The sequence below is a fragment of the Schistocerca gregaria genome, chromosome X, assembly GCF_023897955.1.
Source record: "Schistocerca gregaria isolate iqSchGreg1 chromosome X, iqSchGreg1.2, whole genome shotgun sequence".
NCBI classification, from domain to species: Eukaryota; Metazoa; Arthropoda; class Insecta; order Orthoptera; family Acrididae; genus Schistocerca; species Schistocerca gregaria.
Window position 1 is genome coordinate 486,757,016 of NC_064931.1, and position 21,477 is coordinate 486,778,492.

Genomic DNA, 21,477 nt, shown 5'->3' on the forward strand with positions numbered 1-21,477 from the left:
AAAAACTGTGTAAAACCCCAGTGAACATCATAGTTGAATATGCATACGAAAAAGTGAAAGTATTATTGACATTGGTCTGATGCTGGTTTTTACAATTTATGAGAAAGGGATAATATTGTCGTGCAATACTAGTTATCATGCAGTTGGTTGTGTATTAAGTTAAGAAGCACACAGGGTGGAGGATCCGGTTGCTTACACTTTGTGTCAATTGAATAAAGCAGAGAGAAATTATTCTACCAGGGAGCAACAAATGCTGAATCTCATTTTTGATGTGACATACTTCCAGTGTTATTAGTCTGGTAAGAAATTCAAAGTTGTAATCTACTATTAATATGGTTGTTGAGTTGAAGAATCCATTCACGAAACTAATGTTTTGGGTCTGTAAGCTAGGCGAATTCGATTTTGGAAAAGCTGTGTCATCTGTTGCACATTTCGAATTTACAGACAAGTGCATGGCATCTATAGACGGATAGAAGAACAGAGTGAGTGCATCAGAGAATATGAAAGATGTTAAGCCACTACGTAAATAGCCATCACAACAACTGGGACACAATGTTGCCACATATGGTTGCAGCTTATAATTCTAAGGTCTCATTTGAAAAAGTCTGAAGATGCCATAACTGTTCGGGACAGTCAAACCTAAAGTGAGGAAGAGTGTGGATAACCTGCAAAATTTCATGAGAAAGTTATGGAAGGTATGGGGGCACGCACAGAGAGCCAAGATAAAGGCCCTCGAATGTTAGGAACCGCTGGGGTAGTGAAATGCAGCGATACATTAGTACGATTCTGTAAACCTCAAAAGAGAAGATGAAGAAATTATTCACACGTTATCAGGGTCTGTATAAAGTATTTGAAATGACCTCATTGGTGAATGTAAAGCTACAATTTTCTACCTGTAACACATCAGTTGGTCTGTACCTTTCAGGGTGCGACGGACTCTTTAGCGCCAGTACCGGCTCCAGTCCGCAAAAAGGAGGAGGTGGTAAGAAAAAGCAATGCAGGCGGTAGAACATGCCATACTCTTACAAACTACGTACACATTACTGAACACGCTAAGACTGAGCGTTAGGCTGATGTAAGAAAGTTAGTGTATTATGAATTTTAAGGGTTTTGTTACATGTATTTCTTTTATGAAGAGATTTGTTTTTGGTAGTATATTTCGTGAGACTGCATCAAGTCTTGGAACATGGGGATATGTGGAGTATATGATGTGTGGCTGATTAAGGAGTTCTGTGTATTTTTTCTCTGGAGTACGATTATTTGTACTGGGTAGTTTTTTTCACTACAGTTGCCAGGGGTTGTTGCTTGTTTCTTTTCTTGCGTACAGTGTAAGTGGAGTGTGGTTACGAATATTTTGAGACGTAGATTTAGACAAAATATGGGGAAGAGAAGTAAAATGACATGTAGTATTGCGTTGATTAGATTTTGGCAGCTGAATTGTTTAATGTGCATTGATATCGGCACATACTTATCTCATCGTAGTTCGTAATAAAAGCAGTACTTGGTGTTTCAGTAGTCAGTAGATGAGCTGTGGCGATATCAGAGATCGTAGATTACCATATGAACATCCAGAGTGATCCAGACAGTCACACACACACACACAGATGAGATGAAGTAGCAGGGAAAGATCCGGAGCGATGCCTATGGGACATCCTTGCCAAACAACCTTATTTCCAGAGGCTGAGACCTCATAGGGCATAATCTATATATCATAAAGTTATAGATGCCGTGAAGTGCATGAGCAAGGGCGATCTGAGCGGACAAGAAAAGTTAATTGTGCTGTGGAACGAGTTGCTGCTAAACGGTACGGAATGCGAAATCCTGGGATCAGGTTTTCAGCTTCTGGCAGCAGTGACAGTGGCTAAAGCTCTGAATTTCCCAGACCCACTATCGTATTTGCCCATCAAACGTTTCAAAGTACTACCCATTCGCAACCTCACCTTACTGAACAATATCTTAGATCCTGCCTTACTCAGCGCTCTGGATTTAGTGTTTATAGTTTCATCGACATTGAGATCATTAAAGACAGAGCACAAGCTCGAGTTAGGGAAGGATGGAGAAGGAAAGCGGCCGTGCCCTTTCGAAGGAACCATCCCAGTATTTGCCTTAAGCGATTTAGGGAAATCACAGTAAACCTGAATAGAAACAGGCTTGATCTGTCGTCCTCCCGAATGCGAGTCCAGTGTGCTAACCACTGTGTCACCTCGCTCAGTATGAGCTTACGTCTGGATTGAAGGGGCACATTAGCACAGAACATGTGGTTCAAAATATTCAGCAGTATTTCAGCAGATAGCAATACCGAATCAAGGTGATAGGAATCTCGTCTTTAGGTACAGTGACAGTTCTGGTTCTCACTTGTACAACCCTTGTCTACAGTGAAGAGCCATCCATTCTGCTGAGTTCCCAGTCCACTAAATTGTGACCGAGTGGGTCGCTGCTAGGTTCTGAGCAGAAGTTCAAAATGTTCAAATGTGTGTGAAACCTTATGGGACTTAACTGCTAAGGTCATCAGTCCCTAAGCTTACAACTACTTAACCTAAATTATCCTAAGGACACACACACACACACACACACACACACACACACACACACACACACACACACTCATGCCCGAGGGAGGACTCGAACCTCCGCCGGGACCAGCCGCACAGTCCATCACTGCAGCGCCTTTGACCGCTCGGCTAATCCCGCGCGGCTGAGCAGAAGTGGCTGTACCCATCTCCACGCGATTTGAACTGGACTAAAATAAGAGGAAAGGCAGTTAGTGGGAAACGTGTAAATAAGTATAGAAAACATGTAGTGTCCCACGTAATATTTCAGTAATTCACAGATTTAGCAGCAGTCTGAGATTCAGAGGACCTGATCTTCTATAAGGGGGAGTACTGTTGCATCAACACCCTTCCATGCAGATTCTACAACCTGTGACCAGGAGGAACAGCTAGTTGCCTGCGATATTCTACTACAAGGGCCAGAGTATTTCTGAGGCGGCATGATGCAAGACTTTAGTCCACCACAGTAGCAAGCTGAATTATGTCATGCATTGTCATAGTACTGCACAATCTCAGTCCATATCGGACCAGAGGTGGGGCTCAGTCCTAACAAATCTGGGGGAATCTACCATAAACACTCACAGGCCAGACCTAGCAGTAGGTTGCCTTTGACTGCTACCAATCATTCACACCAAAAATAAATATACTAAAAGTTCTGGAAATGATAAATTCGATACAGAGCTACTTAAAAGCTCCTCCAAAGGCGGAAAAGATGTTTTACTTATTAATACAGTGCTGCCTGCAGAAGAATATCGCTTCCAGTCCGAAAACTACCACCGTAATTCGTACGTTCATAAGGGAGACATAAAAATGCATAAATTACAAAGGAATCAATCTTCTTAATGAAAAATACATAATTATAACACTGTAACTATAAGAACAGTTGTATGTATCATACTTGAGGGGGAATCAGGTTATCAGACGGGAAGATCCTATGCTGCAAATGACTTCATATCAAAACAGACAGTGAAAAATACATAGAATCTATTGAGGATTTCCCCTGTTTTTCACCTGTTATATACAAGCTTAAGATAACTGTAGACGCGATAAACAGTGGGAAATTATGCAACTACGTGACATCCCTCCATCATCCGATTGGAACCCACAAAACTGTTTACGAATACCTGTTTTAAAACAAAAGAGGGGAAGCCTTTTCACTCTTAATAAATACGGGAGTACAACAAGGCTGCAGTATTAGGCCGATCAATAATCATCTATTCGCTGATCAAGTTACCTCGTATTAAACAGGGGAAACATCATCAGATTTTTCGCCGGCCGCGGTGACCGTGCGGTTCTGGCGCTGCAGTCCGGAACCGCGGGGCTGCTACGGTCGCAGGTTCGAATCCTGCCTCGGGCATGGGTGTGTGTGTGATGTCCTTAGGTTAGTTAGGTTTAAGTAGTTCTAAGTTCTAGGGGACTTATGACCTAAGATGTTGAGTCCCATAGTGCTCAGAGCCATCATCAGATTTTTTTATATTGGAGAGACTATGGAATAAACAAAATCCATAAGTAGCCTCATGCATGTTAATGGCTTGGAGTTAATGGAAAATAATGAAGATGCTACACAAATGGGATTATTCGAGCTCTAAAAGACACCTAAGAATAATTTGATTATCTATAAAGAATAAATGAAGGTGTCGGGTTTTACGAGAAGATAATGTGTTGAAAGTGAAGCTACGGTAGGAAATAAAATTGTTGAGTGAATGGCTAATTTTAATTTCACAGGGAGCTCTACATCATTTCTAAATGAGGTAAACATTAAACACAAAATTGTATGATTAATTAAATGTGCGGGACAGTTGGAAGAACACTAGAAAACAAAGTTAGGTAGGACACAGAAATAAAACTCGACAAAGATACGGCAGTGTTAGTGGTCTTCTATGGAAGTGAAATATGGACTGCGTCATAAAGCCAGACAGCGGGCAGCCGAAATGCGATTTCTTAAAGACGTCCGCTCGCAGCCGGGCTTCCGAGCCACCAAGAACCAAAACTATCATATTCGACAATGCTAGACGTACCCTCATACGGTGAGAGGTCGGAACACTTAATGCACCTAGGAACATCGTAGAACACGATCGTTTCGGTGGTCCACGTGTTATTTTGTCGGGAAGCATAATACAGCATGGGCGTACTGAACTCCAGATCTTTGAACATGGTGCAGTTACCGGTAAGCTTGATTGTGATACTGTACTTCTTATCTTTGAGCGTCTTTTCAAGGGTACGTTTGGCCATGACTTCATTTTTATGGAAAACAGTGTGCAACCACATCGAACGGCCCCAGTGGAGAAGCTCTTGGTACATTAGCATATTCGGCGAATGGACTGGCCTACCCATTCTCCCGACTTAAATCCCATCGAGCATGTGTGTGATGGGTTGTAGAGACGTATTGCAGCCCCTCCGCATGCACCAACAACCATCCAGTTGTTGTTAAGCGCGCTGGTCGAGGCATGGAAGCCCTGCCGCAAGGGAGCACGTTGAAGAGCATGCACCACCACTAGTGATGGTCACACATCTTATAAACAACAACGTCCTCCACTTTGTTATGTCCAGGCTACCATCATCAATCGCGATGACTTCCGTTAATTGTTGTCTTTGACATAAGTGTCATTTCTGTTCGTATCATTGCTCATTTCTTTCAGTTAGCTTCTGTAGTGAACTGTACTATACTATGTCAGTTCTTTCTATGTATGGTTCAGTGTTCATCGAGCCACACTATGTGATCAAAACTATCTGGACACCCCCAAAAACATACTTTTTCATATTAGGTGCATTGTGTTGCCACCTACTGCCAGGTACTCCATATTAGAGACCTCAGTAGTCATTAGACATCGTGAGAGAGCACAATGGGGCGCTCCGCGGAACTCACGGATTTCGGACGTAGTCAGGTGATTGAGCGTCACTTGTGTCATACGTCCGTACGCGAGATTTCCACACTCCTAAACATCCCTAGGTCTACTGTTTCCGATGTGATAGTGAAGTGGAAACGTGAAGGGACACGTACAGCGCAAAAGCGTAAAGACCGACGTCATCTGTTAACTGACAAAGACCGCCGATAGTTGAAGAGGGTCGTAATGTGTAATAGGAAGACATCTATCCACACCATCACACAAGAATTCCAAACTGCGTCAGGATCCACTGCAAGTACTATGACAGTTAGGCGGGAGATGAGAAAACTTGAATTTCATAGTTGAGCGGCTGTCCATAAACCACACATCACGCCGGTAAATGCCAAACGACGCCTCGCTTGGTGTAAGGAGAGTAAACATTGAACAGTTGGAAAATGTTGAGTGGAGTGATGTATCACGGTACACAATATGGGGTGGCGCAGTGGTTAGACACTGGACTCGCATTCGGGAGGACGACGGTTCAATCCCGTGTCCGGCCATCCTGATTTAGGTTTTCCGTGATTTCCCTAAATCACTCCAGGCAAATGCCGGGATGGTTCCTCTGAAAGGGCACGGCCGACTTCCTTCCCCATCCTTCCCTAATCCGATGAGACCGATGACCACGCTGTCTTGTCTCCTTCCCGAACCAACCAACCAACCTACACAATATGGCGATCCGATAGCAGGGTGTGGGTATGCCGAATAACCAAATGGTTCAAATGGCTCTGAGCACTATCGGAAACAACTGCTGTGGTCATCAGTCCCCTAGGAATTAGAACTACTTAAACCTAACTAACCTAAGGACATCACACACATCCATGCCCGAGGCAGGATTCGAACCTGCGACCGTAGCAGTCGCGCGGTTCCGGACTGCGCGCCTAGAACCGCGAGACCACCGCGGCCGGCGCCGAATAACCGGTGCACATCATATGACAACGTGTGTAGTTCCAACAGTAAAATTCGGAGGCGGTGGTGTTATGGTTTGGTCGTGTTTTTCATGGAGGTGGCGTGTAATCCTTGTTTTTTTGTGTGGCACTATCACAGCACTGGCCTACATTGATGTTTTAAGCACCTTCTAGCTTCCCACTGTTGAAGAGCAATTCGGGGATGGCGATTACATCTTTCAACACGATCGAGCACCTGTTTATAATGCACAGCCTGTGGCGGAGTGGTTACATGACAATAACATCCCTGTAATGGACAGGCCTGCACAGAGTCGTGACCTCAATATTATAGAACACCTTTGGGATGTTTTGGAACTCCGACTTCGTGCCAGACCTCACCGACCGACATTGACACCTCTCCTTAGTGAAGCACTCCGTGAAGAATGGTCTGTCATTCTCCAAGAAAGCCTCCAGCACCTAATTGAACGTATGCCTGCGAGAGTGGAAGCTGTCATCAAGGTTAAGGGTGGGTGAACACCATATTGAATTCCAGCATTACCGATGGAGGGCGCCACGAACTTGTAAGTCATTTTCAACCAGGTGTCAGGATACTTGTGATCACGTAGCGTATGTTGCTCGGTAGTGACACATCGAGCGAAATTTATTTACGTCTTTATGTTTTGCACACCGGTATATTGACAGCCGTTTGTGATCGCTATATTCAGTTTGAATTGCCCTGTAGATGAATTTAGAGAAAATTACCTCTTGTCACACACCGCACCAAACCTACGCTGTCTATGGCAAAGGTGCGACAAACGCGACCAATGCCAGGAATAGCGCTAAATTTTTAACAACGGGCAAACTGACGTCCATGATGTCAGACCGCCGCGCGGGGTAGCCGCGCGGTCTAGGGCGTTTTGTCACGGTCCGCCGCGCGGCTCCCCCCGTCGGAGATTCGAGTCCTCCCTCGGACATGGGTGTGTGTGCCGTCCTTAGCGTAAGTTAGTTTAAGTTAGATTAAGTAGTGTATAAGCTTAGGGACCGATGACATTAGCAGTTTGGTCCCATAAGACCTTACCAGCAATTTCAATTTTGGCTGTCAGTCCATGACTGTAGATCAAGAGTTTTATTCATTTTCTTAAGCACGAAGTTGACGACACCACTCGCTGGTCAAGTCCATCTGTCTATGAAATTATCGTGTATAGGTCGCATGGCATGTGGATGCCAGGGACTATAAAGACAAAGCGCCGCAGACAGTTCCATACGTGATGACAGAGAAAACCAGTAAGCGAAAAAATTACCAAACAGCGCATGTACAACAGAAAAATCTCGTATTGTATATGCAAATATGATACAGCGTTAATTATAATCCACAAATATATTTAAAATATTTAAAAGGCCATTAAAACTTACAAGTTCGATAGTAAAGGCTGGAATCAAATGAAATTGACACCTGCGTGCAGTAGATAGAACTGTTACGTCGTGTACATTTTGCCAAAGAGTGGAACGTAGGCCAAGCAAAGACACGTTGAATACCACCCCAACGGTTGCCATGGGAACGAAAGCTTGCTATTCCTGTCGCCCCATCGATAATACGTCATGCAGGCGAAGGGTGTGCAGTTTCGTCTGCAGCGTCGCACGATGATTAATTTCAAAACATCTACATGCACTTAAAGATAATCAACTGATTACAAATCATGAAATAAATTCAAAATAATTAAAAATGTAATAAAATAAACATGGACCTGCCGTTGCTAACGTAGTTAATTAGAATGCATTTCAAAACAGTGATAACAAGAATGAAGAAGGGCTATACGAGTGGGTCTTCGACTCCGAAAGCCCATATCGATGATGTTTCGTTGAATGATTCGCATGCTGACACTTGTTGATGACCCAGCGTTGGAATCTTTAGCAGTTTGCGGAAGTATTGTGCTCCTGTCATTCTGAACGATGCTTTTCAGTCGTCGTTGGTCCCTTTCTTGCAGGATCTTTTTCCGGCCGCAACGATGTCAGAAATTTGATGTTTTACTGAATTCCTGATATTCACGGTACACTCGTGAAATGGTCGTACGGGAAAATTCTCCATGAAGCTGGGCTACGGTCCCGCACACCTTTAGGCCGTCTTCCACTCACGCCCCAACATCGTGCAGCCCGCCTCCAGTGGTGTCGCGACAGGCGTGAATGGAGGGACGAATGGAGACGTGTCGTCTTCAGCGATGAGAGTCGCTTCTGCCTTGGTGCCAATGATGGTCGTATGCGTGTTTGGCGCCGTGCAGGTGAGCGCCACAATCAGGACTGCATACGACCGAGGCACACAGGGCCAACACCCGGCATCATTGTGTGGGGAGCGATCTCCTACACTGGCCGTACACCTCTGGTGATCGTCGAGGGGACACCGAATAGTGCACGGTACATCCACACCGTCATCGAACCCATCGTTCTACCATTTCTAGACCGGCAAGGGAACTTGTTGTTCCAACAGGACAATGCACGTCCGCATGTATCCCGTGCCACCCAACGTGCTCTAGAAGGTGTAAGTCAACTACCCTGGTCAGCAAGATCTCCGGATCTGTTCCCCATTGAGCATGTTTGGAACTGGATGAAGCGTCGTCTCACGCGGTCTGCACGTCCAGCACGAACGCTGGTCCAACTGAGGCGCCAGGTGGAAATGGCATGGCAAGCCGTTCCACAGGACTACATCCAGCATCTCTACGATCGTCTCCATGGGAGAATAGCAGCCTGCATTGCTGCGAAAGGTGGATATACACTGTACTAGTGCCGACATTGTGCATGCTCTGTTGCCTGTGTCTATGTGCCTGTGGTTCTGTCAGTGTGATCATGTGATGTATCTGACCCCAGGAATGTGTCAATAAAGTTTCCCCCTCCTGGGACAATGAATTCACGGTGTTCTTATTTCAATTTCCAGGAGTGTATATCTGTATCTGAATACGCATTTCTGTACCAATTTCTTTGGCGCTTAGTGTTGTATAAGCAGTAGGAGTCACTGTGGACTCTTTCAGGCTCAGTCCACGTCTTACGTTACTGATCAAGAATCGTCTGTCATAACCCCGCCTCTCCTTTGAATGCAGTTACTTTAGTCCCTGTGTCAGGACTCTAGTCAACTATATTACCGGATAAAAAGTAACCGAATGTTCCAAGGTAATACGGAATTTACAACTAGATGTCATGAGAAGTAGACCCGCCAGCTTAAATGGAGGTGGAAAGGATTGTGTTTTAGTAGAGAAGCGGTAACAGCAGAAATGGTTCGTCAGGAAGCCAAATGGCTTTGACTGTGGAGAAGTCATTGGATGTCACTCGAGTAAAAAAATCCATCACAGACATTATAATCCTTCAAATGGTTCAAATGGCTATGAGCACTATGGGACTTAACTTCTGAGGTCACCAGTCCCATAGAACTTCGAACTACTTTAACCTAACTAACCGAAGGACATCACACACATCCATGCCCGAGGCAGGATTCGAACCTGCGACCGTAGCGGTCGTGCGGTTCCAGACTGAAGCGCCTAGAAACGCTCGGCCAAATCGGCCAGCTATAATCCTTCTGAAGCTACCCTAGTTCAGTGTCGATGATGTGACTGTGAAGCGGAAACGCGAAAGAAGCACCACAGCTAAACCAACACCAAGCAGACCTTATGTACTGACGGGCAGGGACCTTGAGCATCGCGGATGGTGGTTCAAACCTCTCTTGAAATCAGTGGGAGAAATTATTAATGAGTTCCAAAGTGCTACCATTAGTCTAGCTAGCACAATCACTGTGCGTAGGAAATAAAACAGATCTGGATACAATGGTCGAACAGCTACTTACATACCACGCATTACTGTGGTCAGTGCTAAGCGACGCGTGAGGTGGAGGATGACTGGAAACGAGTGATCTGGAGTGATGAAACACGCCTACACCCCGTGGCAACCCCGTGGAAGGGTTCGCGTTTGACAGATGCCTGGAGAGCGTTACTTGCCATCATTTGTTGTGCCAGCATTGACGTACGGAGGAGGTAGTGTTACGGTATGGAGGTAATTTAGGGCGTGGTCCCCCTACTGCACTTAAGAAAACGCTAAATGCAGAATGATACGAACACATTTTACTGCACTGTGTACTGCGTACAGTGAAGGCACAGGTTGGAGACGACGATTATTTGCATTACCGTGACAACACACTCTGCTATAAAGCAGCATCCGTAAGACAATGGATTGTGGAAATGGGCTGGGCTGGTCTGGTCTGCCAGAGTCCCTATGTGAACGCAGTGAAACACGTTTGGGATGAGTTGGAACATCGACTTCGCTCCCGACTCCAGCGTTCAGCAAGATTACCATCTCTGGTTTCGGCTCTTTGGGAAGAATGTGATGCCATTCCTCGATATATACTTAGACATCTCACTGAAAGTGTCCCCAGCAGACTTCAAATCCTCATAAAGGAGAACGGTGGACACATCACTATTAACGTCTACTAATAGGTGTCCGGATACTTATCTGAGCCGTCCGCTGCAGCCGAGCAGTTTTAGGCCCTTCAGTCTGTAACCTCGCTGCTGCTACGGTCGAAGATTTGAATCCTGCCTCGGGCATGGATGTGTGTGATGTCCTTAGGTTAGTTAGGTTTAAGTAGTTCTTAGTCTAGGGGTCTGATGACCTCAGACGATAAGTCCCATAGTACTTAGAGCCATTTGAACCTTTTTTTTTATTTATCTGATTTTATACTTCTACACAAGACCTTGATGGTATTTATTGCTCGCACGTATTAACTTTCTTTAATTGGGTAAACTTTTTCTTAGTTGTATGGATAGGAGTAGTAAGAGAACGTAAGTAAAAAATGTTGCGAAACAAATATTACGCCAACTAGAAGAATGGAAATTGTCTCAGGAATGTTGCAGTCTGCGCCAAACGCTTGCTTGAGAATGCCAAACGATTTTCTGTTGTTTTTCTTCTCTAACTCGGAATAACGCAAGGAAAATATCCCGACTCGTCTCATCGAAAAATCATTCCGCCGTACAGTGGGAAAACAAGTGTCTGCGCGATTAGAGGTGCCATGTCACGGATTGCGCAGCGCGTCCCGCCGGAGGTTCGAGTCCTCCCTCGGGCACGGGTGTGTGTATTGCTCTTAGCATAACTTAGTTTAAGTAGTGTGTAAGTCTAGGGACCGATCTCCTCAGTAGTTTGAACATTTGAAGCAAGTGTCCGCGTGGATCCCGTTTCCTTGCGCCTTGATGACAGGTGCAAAGGCCTGTGCGGCACGCCGCCGGCCTTGAAACTAGCCGCAGCAGCTGCCTGCGGCGCGCGCCAGCACCGAGCCACGCCGATTAGCCGCCTGCCACGAGTGTTAGCAACAGCTGCAGTCCTCTCTCTGTTTACCTTTCGCTTACTGCGCCGAGAAAAACTCTTACACAAACACACCGCAAATAAGCTACTCGAGCAAAACACCTGACATCCGGGTTCTACTTCTACCGCTTCCTTACCGAAATTATGATGAGAATTGACGATGAATTTTAATTTGTCTCGTTAAAGAAAATAAGTTGAAATGTCTCGGTAAAATAAAATCCACCCAATGGTTTCGTTTCCACTCGTATCGTTTTTATTGTGACGTTAATTACAGACACTGCCACAGTCACCATAAGTCAAATGTATGGAAAACAGTACATCTGAGCTATTTAACAGATCCATTAAGCAACAAGCATGGACCTTCAAGTAGGAGGAGAAAAATTATCGTTCTATTCGTGTAGGCTTGTGTCCTTTAGACGAAAGATGGTTTACATTCGATGTCTTCCCCTGTTCATTCAATGGACTTTCCCCAAAATAATTATATTTTATTTCTATGCTATTTTTGAATTTATTTATATTTATATAAGTGGATTTTAAATTCTCTGTTACATTCAGCCATTCATCATTGGCTAAGATCAAACAGTGACCCACTGCATAAAAGTTCACGAAACAAGATAAAAGTTTCTAACTCTACTAACGTTACAATTATTTTATCTTAAAACTCTTCCATTGGTCCGTTTTTGCATATAAACGACAATGTAGGATTGTGGGTCCACCTTGATCCAAAACACTTTTGTTTTATTTATTTTCTGTCCCAAAGTACTTTCAGCAACATTATCACCATCATCGGTCGGTTATAAACGATGCTAGTTTTACCTGTTTTAGAATAAATAAACACCCACTGGTGATGGCGATTTGTCTCTGGGTTCAACTGGCTCTGATTACTATGGGACTTAACTTCTGAGGTCATCAGTGCCCTAGAACTTAGAACTACTTAAACCTAACTAAGCTAAGGACACCACACACATCCATGCACGAGGCAGGATTCGAACCTGCGACCGTAGCGGTCGCGCGGTTCCAGACTGTAGCGCCTACAACAGCTCGGCCACTCCGCCCGGCAATTTGTCTCTGAAACTAGTTTATGAAAGATAATAACTAAAAAAAGTGTTTGACATCCAGGCGAACCCACAATCCCATATTATTACTATTTAAGTTACTAATAATTAAAGTAGAAAACAGAATAACGACAGAAATGTTATGATGATACAAAATTACTTTTGTAACTAGCTCAGATATCCGCGGTGCCACATGTACCGGTATTTATTGGTTGCGTCCTCTCTTAGTCATTCTCCTCTCTCCTTTCTCTGTCTATCTCCTGCTCCCCCTCTCTTCGTTCATCTTCTCCACTTTCCCTTACGTTCATCTCCTCCTCTCCCCTCTCTCCATATTCTCCTCTTCCCATTCTCTGTCCATTTCCTCCTCCCCCCTCTGTCTAAAAAAAAATCTCTGTCTGTCTCTTGTACCCCTCTCTATCTCGATCTCGTCCTCTTTCCTTTCTCTGTCCATCCCTTTCTCTGTCCATTTCCCCTTCCCTACCTCTGTCTATCTCCACTTTCTCCTACCTGCGCCTATCTCCTCCTTCCCCCTCAGTGTCAGTCCTTCTCATCTTCCCTCCTCTCTCCATGTTATCACACTCATTTCAATAGAAGGCTGGTGGTCCTTTCCCCTACAGTATTTCTTTCCGGATTGTAACTAATATGTGTACCAATTTAATTGAAATTCCAGAGATATAAGATGAACTTTTTACTCGCGGCTCTGCTCGCATACGCACCTGTCAAACATATTTCACTCACATTTAACATACTTCATACGTATTTGTACACATATTTCACCCCAGAGTTTCATTTTCACGCACCGTAATGTTAATGACATCGTGTTTCCTTAACTGTATGCTGTATAATGATATAATTTAGCAGGTAAATGCATTGGTATATCTGCCTACTGCAGTTTCACACGCATCTCAGTGTTTATGACTACATATGTCCTGAACTATGCGTCGTACAATGATTTATTTTTCCATGTACATTTAGTGGCATATGAGGATACTGATTGTGAAATATGTTGCGAATATAACTGGTAGCATAAAAGTAATAATTTAAAACGTCACTCACGATGTGGCAGTTTTTCACACATCTCACTGTTGAACATCATATCTCCTGAAGCATACACTATACAGTGATATATTTTTGTAGGCACATTCAGCAACGTATGTCGATAATGTGCGAATATATTTAATAGCAACGAAGCAATAAATTTAAACGTCTTAGATGATGCGGTACTTTTGCACGCATTCAGCGTTTATGCCGTCGTATCTCCGGAACTAAGTGTCATACAATGATGTAATTTTTCTGAAATATTCAGTGCTAGATGTGAATACTGTGTGAAAAATGTGTCCCGAATACAGTAAGTAGCAAAGAAGTAATAAATTAAAACGTCATGCTTCATGTGGCAGTTTTACTTCGAGAACAGCTAAACTGTAGTAAGCGACAAACTTTTTTCGTTTCATCATTTTGTTGGAGTCGCCAGTGAGAAAGAGTTTCGTAAACATTGGAATATATATGTGTTAAGTTTTTTGCAAGTTTGGCAATGCTCGCATTCTCAAATTCTGTACTGGGTACCGAACCACACAATAACCCGGTCCAGTCACTCTGTGACCAAAATGGTACTGAAACAGAGGATGACAGAATAAAAGCCGAAATACTAAATGTCTTTTTCCAAAGTTGTTTCACAGAGGAAGACTGCACTGTAATTCCTTCTCTAGATTGTCGCACAGATGACAAAATGGTAGATATCAAAATGGTTCAAATAGCTTTGAGCACTATGGGACTTAACATCGATGATCATCAGTCCCCTAGAACGTAGAACTACTTAAACCTACCTAACCTGAGGTCATCACACAACACCCAGTCATCACGAGGCAGAGAAAATCCCTGATCCCGCCGGGAATCGAACCCCGGAACCCCGGTGCGGGAAGCAAGAACGCTACCGCACGACCACGAGCTGCGGACTGGTAGATATCGAAATAGACGACAGAGGGATAGAGAAACAATTAAAATCGCTCAAAAGAGGAAAGGCCGCTAGACCTGGTGGGATACCAGTTCGATTTTACACAGAGTACGCGAAGGAACTTGACCCCCTTCTTGCAGCGGTGTACCGTAGGTCTCTAGAAGAGCGCAGAGTTCCAAAGGATTGGAAAAGGGGCACACGTCATCCCCGTTTTGAAGAAGGGACGTCAAACAGATGTGCAGAGCTATAGACCTATATCTCTAACGTCGATCAGTTGTAGAATTTGGGAACACGTATTATGTTCGAATATAATGACTTTCCTGAAGACTAGAAATCTACTATGTAGGAATCAGCATGGGTTTCGAAAAACAGGATCGTGTGAAACCCACCTCGCGCTATTCATCCACGAGTCTCAGAGGGCCATAGACACGGCTTCCCAGGTAGATGCCGTGTTTCTTGACCATACAGTTCCCCACAGTCGTTTAATGAACAAAGTAAGACCAATTGTGTGATTGGATTGAAGAGTTCCTCGATAACAGAACAGTAGTTGGTGTTAGAGCTGCACCTTTTTTAGACTGAAGTCACCTGATAGGTATACCTGCTTAAAGGAAGTGCCTCTAACTAAGGGCTCACCTCCAGAGTATGTAATGTTTCCAAGTAGAGAAGGAATTAGCGTATTTCATCAAAATATAAGAGGTATTAGAGATAAAGTTAGTGAACTGCTAATAGATGTTAACTCTGAAATTATTAGTATATTAGAGCACCACTTAAATAATTTGATAATTCAGAGGCTTCCTTTATCAGGCTACAGATTAGCTGGCTGTTTCACAAGGAGTTCCTTGCGGGCTGGGGGAGTGGCTCTGTACGTAAAAAACAGAATTTCATTTGAGTCCATAGACATATCACGACACTGCACTGAACAGATATTTGAAAGTTGTGCAGCATTAGTTGAATTTAATGAAACTAAACTTCTAATTGCTGTTGTTTATAGGTCCCTTAACTCCGACTTCAGAGGATTTTTGCTTAGGTTAGAGAGGGTTCTTGATTCACTTTGTAGGAAGTACTAGACAGTAGTTCTATGTGGTGACCTCAATATTAATTTTGTACATGACTGTGCAAGAAAGAGGATGTTGGTAGATCTCCTAAATTCATATGATCTGATGTAAACTGTTTTTTCCAACTAGGGTGCAGGGGAAGAGTAGCACAGTCATAGACAATATTTTTATTCATTCTTCATTACTAGATGGGCATTCTGTTAGTAAAAGGGTGAATGGCCCTTCAGACTATGATGCACAGATTTTAACACTAAAAGGTTTTTGTACTCTAATCAATGTCGTATTTAATTACAAACGAAGTAGGAAAGTAAATCCAACAGCAATAGAGAGTTTTTCAAAACTTGTCGAGGAACAAGAGTGGCAAGATGTTTATAGTGCCGATAATATAGATGATAAATACAATGCTTTCCATAACACATTTCTCATGCTCTTTGAGAGTTGCTTTCCATTAGAACATTCTAAACGGGGTACTAGCAGTAATGGACGGCCCGGTTGGCTGACTAGTGGGATAAGGATATCATGTAGAACAAAGCGGGAATTATATCAAAATGTTAGAAGTAGTCACAATCAAGCTACGGTAGCCCATTACAAACAGTATTGTAAGGTGCTTAAAAATGTTATTACCAAGGCAAAAAGTATGTGGTATGCAAATAGAATAGCTAATTCACAGGATAAAATTAAAGCCATATGGTCAGTTGTGAAGGAAGTGTCTGGTCAGCAGCACAAGGTTGACGATATAAAGTCAGTTTGCAGTAATAATATTTCTGTTACTGATAAATCAGATATATGTACAGTATTTAACAACCATATTCTAAGCATTGCTGGTGAATTAAATAAAAATTTAGTTTCTACAGGAAATCATATAAATTTCTTAGGAAATGCCTTTCCGAGACTGACGTCTGAAATACTCCTCTCTGATACAGACAAGAAGGAGATTGAGACAATAATCAAATCACTGAAGAATAAGGACTCTCATGGTTATGCTGGAGTGTCTAGTAGAACATTAAAGTACAGTGCTGCACATGTTAGCCCTATATTAGCCATATTTGTAATGTTTCCTTTAGGCATGGTCAGTCTCCTGAGCGATTAAAGTACTCAGTAGTAAAGCCGCTTTATAAAAAGGGAGAAAGGGATAATGTAGATTATTTTAGACCTATTTCTATGCCTCAGTGTTTGCAAAAGTTATCGAAAAGGCTGTGTGTGTAAGGTTAATTGATCATTTTATATCACACGATTTACTATCAAATGTGGAGTCCGGCTTTAGAAGTCGTTTGACAACTGAAAACGCTATACTCTCTTTTTTCTGTGAGGTACTGGATGGGTTAAACAAAAAGTTTCGAACGCTTGGCGTATTTTTTGATTTAACAAAGGCATTTGACTGTGTTGATCACACAATATTGCTCCAGAAGTTGGACCATTACGGAATAAGGGGAGTAGCTCACAATTGGTTCACCTCTTACTTTAGCAACAGGCAGCAAAAGGTCATTATTCACAATGTTGATAACGTCTGTGATGTGGGATCTGAGTGGGGTACTGTCAAGTGGGGGGTGCCCCAGGGATCAGTGTTGGGGCCGCTCCTGTTCCTTATTTATATATAAATGATATGCCCTCTAGTATTATTGGTAACTCTAAAATATTTCTGTTTGCTGATGACACTAGCTTGGTAGTATAAGATGTTGTGTGCAACATTGACTCGGTTTCAAGTAGAGCAGTACATGACCTCAGTTCATGGCTTGTAGAAAATAAACTAACGTTAAATCACAGTAAGACTCAGTTTTTACAGTTCCTAACACACAATTCAACAAAACCTGACGTTTTAATCTCACAGAACGGGCATATGATTAGTGAAACTGAACAGTTCAAATTCCTAGGTGTTCAGATAGATAGTAAGCTGTCGTGGAAAGCCCACATTCAGAATCGTGTTCAAAGACTTAATACTGGCATTTTCACTATTCGAACGGTATCGAAAGTCAGTGATATTTCGACACGTAAATTAGTCTACTTTGCTTATTTTCATTCACTTATGTCGTATGGTGTTATGTTTTGGGGTAACTCTTCCCATTCTAGATGGATATTTTTGGCTGAGAAACGGGCGGTTCGGGCAATAAGTGGTGTGAGTTCACGAACCTCTTGTCGACCTCTTTTCACGTGTCTGGGTATTTTGACATTGGCCCCTCAAATGTATATTCCTTATTGTAGTTACTTGTTACCAATATCAGTTTATTTCCAACAATAAGCAGCTTTCACTCGGTTAATACTCGGCAGAAATCAAACCTCCATTTGGATCGGACTTCCTTAACTCTTGTCCAAAAAGGTGTGCAATATACTGCTGCATCCATTTTCAATAAGCTGCCACTCGAATTCAAAAATCTTAGCAGTAATCCACGCGCTTTCAAATTGAAACTGAAGAGTTTCCTCATGGGTCACTCCTTCTATTCTGTCGAGGAGTTCCTTGAAAAATTAAGATGATTCTCATTGTACTGCTGACAGCGTTTGCTTAAACTTATGGACTGATGTTCTTTCAGGTTCATGAACATTTATTTTTATCTGTTATTACTTTTTATGTTGTTAGTTCATGTACTGACACGTTCCATGACCTTGGAGATTTGCTCCTCAATTTGGTCCTACGGAACTTGACATTTAAATAAAAGAACTGAAAGCAAGGTGTAGCAAAGCCAATGCAGTGAGCGCTCAGCTACGATCTACTCTCTTCTGCAAGAAGGAAGTCAGTACCAAGGCTAAGTTATCTGTGCACCGTTCAATCTTTCGACCAACTTTGTTGTATGGGAGCGAAAGCTGGGTGGATTCAGGTTACCTTATCAACAAGGTTGAGGTTACGGATATGAAGGTAGCTAGGATGATTGCAGGTGCTAGTTGATGGGAACAATGGCAGGAGGGTGTCCACAATGAGGAAATCAAAGAAAAACTGGGAATGAACTCTATAGATGTAGCAGTCAGGGCGAACTGGCTTAGATGGGAGAAGCAAGGCTATCCAAGAGACTCATGCTTTCAGCAGTAGAGGGTAGGAGGAGTCGGGGCAGACCAAGGAGAAGGTACCTGGATTCGGTTAAGAATGATTTTGAAGTAATAGGTTTAACATCAGAAGAGGCACCAATGTTAGCACTGAATAGAGGAACATGGAGGAATTTTATAAGGGGGCTATACTCCAGACTGGACGCTGAAAGGCATAATCAGTCTTAAATGATGATGATGATGAATAAATAAATAGCATGTCATTCTCAATGGAGAGAAGTCTTCCGAAGTAAGAGTTCTTTCAGGTGTGCCGCAGGGGAGTGTCGTAGGACCGTTGCTATTCACAATATACATAAATGACCTGGTGGATGACATCGGAAGTTCACTAAGGCTTTTTGCAGATGATGCTGTGGTGTATCGAGAGGTTGCAACAATGAAAAATTGTACTGAAATGCAGGAGGATCTGCAGCGAATTGACGCATGGTGCAGGAAATGGCAATTGAATCTCAATGTAGACAAGTGTAATGTGCTGCGAATACATAGAAAGATAGATCCCTTATCATTTAGCTGCAAAATAGCAGGTCAGCAACTGGAAGCAGTTCATTCCATAAATTATCTGGGAGTACGCATTAGGAGTGATTTAAAATGGAATGATCTCATACAGTTGATCGTCGGTAAAGCAGATGCCAGACTGAGATTCATTGGAGAATCCTAAGGAAATGCAATCCGAAAACAAAGGAAGTTGGTTACAGTGCGCTTGTTCACCCACTGCTTGAATACTGCTGAACAGTGTGGGATCCGTACCAGATAGGGTTGATAGAAGGGATAGAGAAGGTCCAACGGAGAGCAGGGTGCTTCGTTACAGGATCATTTAGTAATCGCGAAAGCGTTACGGAGATTATAGATAAACTCCAGTGGAAGACTCTGCAGGAGAGACGCTCAGTAGCTCGGTACGGGCTTTTGTTGAAGTTTGGAGAACATATCTTTACCGAGGAGTCAAGCAGTATATTTCTCCCTCCGACGTATATCCCGCGAAGAGACCATGAGGATAAAATCAGAGAGATTAGAGCCCACACAGAGGCATACCGACAATCCTCCTTTCCACGAACAATACGAGACTGGATTAGAAGGGAGAACCGATAGAGGTGCTCAGGGTACCCTCCGCCACACACAATCAGGTGGCTTGCGGAGTATGGATGTAGATGTAGATGTAGATGGGGCGGCGGTGGGATTGGTGGACTGCTGTGGCCTGTTGTGGGGTTGTGAACCACTGGGGGCTACATCGGGACGAAGCCTCTCCGTCGTTTCTAGGTCCCCGGTTTAAATACATAATACAATACACATCCCAATTATCTTTCGTATTACACACAAATTTGTCTTTTCCTTTTGAGTTACATACATAAAGATTTTGATCATATTTATCAACGTTCAACTACTGTTACTGAAAACTTTTGAGAGTTAAACAACTTACAGGTGCGTTTTCTTCATGTGTAACATACAGCTTATCCACTTAAACTGTGTCTTATGGTTAAAACGTCAATATAAAATTCGATAATAATCTTTGTATTTCTCTTGGACTTTTTCCGACTGTAAGTGAAGTAATTTGTAAAGTATAGAATTAAAATACGTTCCATTATCAAACTAAAAAATAACAGACATTTTACATTAATAGTCTTTCCACCCATTTTGGTGGCTAGCACATTTTATTGAAACACGGACAATGCAATAGATTATATTCTTTCCGTTGTCAATAATATCCCATAAGGATCTCAAGAAATTCTTCAAATCGAAATGATCTGTATCTTTACTTAATATTGAGCAGTGGAAAATGATTGAGAAACACACAGTCCACTAACATTAATGTGACGACGGTCTATGTTAGGTGCCAACGTGCAATAAAGACTCACAGACAGCAGTTGGCAGCATAAGCAGTGGAGCCTATATAAAGTTTTTCGGAGACTGCTGAAAACAGTGTGTTCGTTGACGTAATTCGGAAACGGAGCGATTTATCTAACGTTCAAAATGACGTGATCATTGTTTCAAATGGCTCTGAGCACTATGAGACTTAACAACTGAGGTCATCAGTCCCCTAGAATTTAGAATTACTTAAACCTGACTAACCTAAGGACATCACACACATCCATGCTCGAGGCTGGATTCGAACCTGCGATCGTAGCAGTCGCGCGGTTCTAGACTGAAGCGCCAAGAACCGCTCGGCCACACCGGCTGGAGTGATCATTGGCTTTTGGGGCTAGGGTGCATGTATTCCCAGAGCGGGCAAGATTGTAGACTGTTCACGTGTCGGTGTGGTCAAACTATACATCGCATGCCAAATTGGCGCTAACCTACACAGGCGCCGAGGCGCGGGGCTACCAAAAGTGTCTCCCTCAACGACCGTTCAGCGAACGTAGCTCAGTAGGAGCCTCCGTAACAGATGCCTGGTTCATGCACCCATGCTGACTGCTGTTCATGGACGACGGGGACTGGTATTTGCAGGCCAGTACCGCAACTCGTGGTCCACTGAATGGCGACAAGTGGCGTTTTCAGATGAATCACGCTTCATACCCCATCGGGCAGGTGGCTGTTGACATGGACGGCGTGAAACGTCTGAAATCAAACATCATCCAACCACGAGGGATCGTTATGGTCTGGGTAATGTTTTTTTGGCATTCCGTGGGTTATCTTATCGTTCTGGAAGACATAATAGATAGTACATGTATGCCACTATTCTTCAGGACCATGCCCAACCCTCACGCAAACTGTTTTTTCATAGTCAAGATGGGATCTACCAGCA